Source organism: Engraulis encrasicolus, chromosome 21, assembly GCF_034702125.1.
Source record: "Engraulis encrasicolus isolate BLACKSEA-1 chromosome 21, IST_EnEncr_1.0, whole genome shotgun sequence".
Taxonomy (NCBI): domain Eukaryota; kingdom Metazoa; phylum Chordata; class Actinopteri; order Clupeiformes; family Engraulidae; genus Engraulis; species Engraulis encrasicolus.
Window position 1 is genome coordinate 33,261,948 of NC_085877.1, and position 5,000 is coordinate 33,266,947.

Here is a 5,000-nt window from a genome sequence, read left to right on the forward strand (position 1 = left end):
GCAAGTTTTTTTCCTCAAGCCATCCGCTTTTTAAATTATAAAAAAAAAAACATGTGACTAATAACATTTTGAAGTGTTTCCATGCCATTTCTGCCTGTTCTGACTCACTTGTCTTTGAGTTTGAGAGCCTTATTGTGGATCATTGTTGATCATTGTGGATCATCAAGTTGTGTGCTTTAAATGGCAAGAAACACCTACCATCATATGTTCTTTCCACTAACTCCTGTCCTTCCTTGTGTTGCTTGTGGCCTTGAGATGACATTGCAAGATACATAATGTTGAATGGGGGAAAGTCCCACAAAAGTTGTTGTGCCTAGGCTGACTGCATATAACAGGGAAACTGAATTATTTTCTCCACGGATGGTGGGAATCAGGCCACAAGCACAAGTAGTGGACATGAGTTTGGATAATGGCGTGGATCCCTTCACTAGGCCCCCTGAAAACTTCTGTTGTGAATGATATTTCTATATTTGCTTTACCATAAAATGTATAATCTGTTCACAAATTGTCTGTTGTACTTACAGATGGCTCTCCTCTACAATGAAAATTCAAACGAACAACCGGCCCTATGACTACCTGCAGGAGGTGTACCTTTCTTCAAAATTGCCAAGACCAAGAAGGGATAGTGCATCAACCATCAAAAGATTAAGCCAACCTTTTGGTAAGTTTTCAAAAGAATGCATTCAATTCAACTCAATTTGACATAACATTTTTATTGGCGTTACTTCAATAGCACATTAAGTCTACAAAATAGGAGAATTAGAATTCTAAACAATATGTGTGCTTTTTTCTGTATGTTTTGTGTGAAAAGGTTATGTTCATGTTCGTGGAACTCATTCTGGACAAGGTCTTTGGGAACCCTGCAAAGCAGACTGAGGCAATGTTGGCGTTGGTGCAGTTCACAGACGAGCCAGCCAGATAAAGAGGTCACAGCAAGCCTTGTGTTGAGGTTCATGCGTACTGCAGTCTGAATCCCCGGTGTAGTGTCCTTCGTCATCAAGGAACTCAGCATGGATATGCACGACAACACGGGAATCACTGTTGGACTTGAAGCAGCTGGAAAAAAAGAAAAGACAGTTGCAGAGATTGTTATTGCCGTCATTCTTTCACTACAATATTTGTCTTCAATAAATATGTTCCTATGGAATACTCTTGATGTTGTTGTAAATAAATGTTCACACTGCCTTTACATTGTCTGCATAATTGAATTAACAGCCCATGTGGGGGTGGGTGACCCTGCTATACAAGTTGTTACTCACTATTAAATTAAATCAAGTGTGCATCTCCTATTATAATGATCTGATAAAGATTAGAGATGGTAAAAGTTTCATCTTATTCACAGGTAGGCCCTACCTCTTTCTGAGGGCATTGACCACTGTATCAGTTTCCACACTAGCACCCACGCTTATTTATTTATTTTATTTTTTTTAAAAGGCAGTTCTATGATCGTGTTAGGTTTCTCGGGTAAACATGAGATAAGGCAGACACACATTTCACAATGGAAACACTTTGGTGGCAACTCCTGGGTAAATGTGATGTCAACAGGTAAGCTGGATAATTTCACAAATATATACAAGCGAGAATACATGGAAAAGGGAAGGCTGACTATTCCGGTGCAGACATCAGTGCACATATTTCCCCCAAACAGACTGGTCAACAGTGTACACAGGTACTGTGGTGTGATCAAATGCGGGAAGCACAATGATATACCTCCTTGGGGAAGCATCTCATCTCATACTCGGCATAAGCATCTCCGATACAAAACGATGTTTGAAGGGGGTAAAAACAAGTCTTGGGTTCTGAAAATTACCCACCTCGTTCATCAATAACACATTTATTTTACACTGGTAGCATCGTACCATAAAGGAAGGACGTAGCATTAATGTAGGCTACAGAACTAGTTCATGCTTTCCACACTGAGAAAGTTGCTGGGTTTCGAGACAGTGGAGTCGCGATGCCAGCAACGTACACACATAGCTAATGAGGTTGTGTAGAGTAGACTAATTATGTAGGGCCTACTGTAAGTAAAAGAAGAATATTGTTTTTGATGTTCACTTGCAAGGTATTCTTCGCATGGTGAATACACTCGTTGCTGCTATAATAATTACCACCCAGTCACTGGCTACAACAGGGCTTTCAGACCTACCAAAAAATGCAAATTCCAGCCATAATATCTCAAACTCACCCTTCGGAGACGTCCTGCGCTGAAGTCCATGAGCAGGTAGCTCTCTACATGTTTCATCTTCGGGTCAAATGCGTCAATTCCCCCTGTTGCTTGACGTGCCGTTGTGAAGAGCTATAGCTACCAGTTAGCAGCTAACAAACAAACACAGCTTCGTCGCCCAGATGAGCTTGGTCCCGCCCCCACTCCCCCTTGGGACACACCTCTCCCCTCCCTCCCACGCCTCCCTCCAAACTGACGCACTGGAGAAAGCGCTCAAATGAGTCCTTCTGCTAAGAGGCCAAAATGGCGTGTTTCAGCTTTATACTGAGAAAGCCTGCGGATATAACATCCTGACACCCCCGCAAGCCAATACAAAGCACTACAGGACCATGCCATGGGACCTTTAAAATCAGGGGGGGGTCTCGGTCTGACCCCCCCATCCTCCCCCCCCCGAAGCCAGGTGGATAATTCGAACACTGCACTCACTCCCCTTTCATAGATTGCACACACATTTACAAACTCTTACATCTGACTTTTGACGGCCCTGCCGTGGCTCCAACAGTGGGGACCCGGGTTCCATTCCCTCTCTCTCCCACTCACTTCTTGTTGCCATCTCACACCGTCCTCCTGTCCAATAAAAGCATACAAGCCCCTTTAAAACAAATCCGACAGGCGGACAAAGATGCGTCTGCACTACCACCCTGTGGACACGGGGGAATTACAATTGAAAGAATGTGTTTCAGACGGACAGACAGACAGACAGACCGACGGACGGACGGATGGACGGACTTAGCCTCTTATGGAGGTGCTAGGACGCATCTAAAAATGTGTCCTTTGACAAACAATTCACTCATGTAGGCTTGTATACTTGTGTATACACACACACACACACACACACACACACACACACACACACACACACACACACACACACACACACACACACACACACACACACACACACACACACACACACACACACACACACACACACACACACACACACACACAGTCCTTCTCCCACATGGACTTCCATGGTTGGTGTTTGCACTGCTGTGTGGCTGGACAAACATGCTCTGGGGAATACACACCCACACACTCCCATGTAAGTCACGCATGAGCATATAAACACAGATGTTCCTGTGTAAGCACCACAGACTTAACTCGGCCACACATATGTAGACAAATTTACCTCTTTCTCTGTCTCTCTCTCTCTCTCTCTCTCTCTCTCTCTCTCTCTCTCTCTCTCTCTCTCTCTCTCTCCCTTCTCTGTGTCTAGCTCTCTCAAGGTCAGACCTCCCTCTCTCTCCCTCTCCCTCTCTCTCTCACATTCGTACACATGTAGGCAGACACATTTGCAGGGAGTCAAACCACAATGGAATGCAGAAGTTAAAGATGACATGACACACACACACACACACACACACACACACACACACACACACACACACACACACACACACACACACACACACACACACACACACACACACACACACACACACACACACACACACACACACACTCAAAAGAGTCCGCCTGTTGTCTGTGTCCAGCCGAGATGATCACAGAGCAGCAGCAGCATCCTGTTAGACGTGTCGGCGGGCCCGAAGAGATCTAGTCATTCTTGGACACAGACGAAAACACAAACATACATTTTACTTCGACCAGCCAACCAGCAGCGGAGCATTGCCACATATATGTATAATTAACGTGCAGTTCGCAACATAATTATGTTACGGAAACGGCCATATTGCCAACAGCTGCGGCCAGAAGAGCAAAAGCTTTAGCACGTGGACGTGGACCAAAAAACCCCCCAAAAAAACGTCTCTCGCTATATTTTGGCGCTTCCATGAACTTTTGGTCATATCTTCCCCGCTTGCGTGTGTATAGAATTAACATACTCAATGTAATTATGTTATGGAAGCAGCCATATTGCCGACATCTGTGGACAAAAGAAGCTGTAGCACTTGGTGGACCAACAAAAATAAATAGAAATGGCCGCTCCTCAGTCTGGCGGCTCCTGCAACATGGAGTTGTCATCACAAGGGTTGTGGTTGCGCTCTGACTGTCACGCTAACGAGCCTGGCTCTAATGCAGTGATTCTCAAAGTGTGGTCCGGGGACCACTTGTGGTCCGCGACAGAGCTCAGGTGGTCCGCGAGTGGATTTCTACTTTTCCAAGATAAGCTAGCTGTATGCTCTATTTGTAACATTATTACAAAGCTAAACATAGCTGAAGTCTTATTTTTATTTGAGGGGACAAAGTGGTCCTCGGTCTGAAAAAGTTTGAGAAACACTGCTCTAATGTCTACTGGTCAGAGCCCCAGCGTGGTACCCCAGAATGTACCGTACGGGTTTGGGTCCCTGCGGGGCAACTCTACTCCTCTTCTCTTTGGTCCCATTTACGCCACATTCTGTTTATATGTAATTAGCGCACAGTGAGGAAGCGGCTACATTACTTGACTGCTGCAGGCAGCACAGCAAAGCTTTAGCGCAAAGCCCAAAAATGCAAAAAAAAAAATAAGTTAAAAAAATGCCGCTCCTCTACTTTCTGTATTTTTTCGTTCCATGTACGGCTGGTCAAATTTACCCCATATATGTGTGTATATATAATTAACGTACGCAATGTAATTATGTTACGGAAGTGGCTTCCCCTGCTGACAGCAGCGGAGAGAAGAAGCTTTAGCACAAAAACAAACAAACAAAAAAAAGAAAAAATGGACGATTGTCAGTCTGGGCGATTGTCTTGCACCATCCATGGACTCTTGGTCGCAGTTAGCCAGCAGCCAGAGGTGGAAATAAACCCAGAGCTATGCAATTATGCTGTGTGTGTG

General features: G+C 44.7%; 1 protein-coding gene and 1 long non-coding RNA gene across 3 annotated transcripts in view; both read left to right on the plus strand.

The window, feature by feature from the left end:
• The window catches only part of LOC134437160 (uncharacterized), a 2,841-nt gene extending 1,932 nt beyond the window's left edge, over positions 1 to 909 (plus strand). For both annotated transcript variants that reach the window (XR_010032336.1, XR_010032335.1), the window contains 2 exons: positions 525 to 661; positions 812 to 909. This is a non-coding gene — a long non-coding RNA (uncharacterized LOC134437160). The remainder of the gene's footprint in view (positions 1 to 524; positions 662 to 811) is intronic.
• Positions 1 to 5,000, plus strand: part of rbpjb (recombination signal binding protein for immunoglobulin kappa J region b) — a 141,676-nt gene that overhangs the window by 104,027 nt on the left and 32,649 nt on the right. The gene's annotated exons all lie outside the window — the stretch shown is intronic.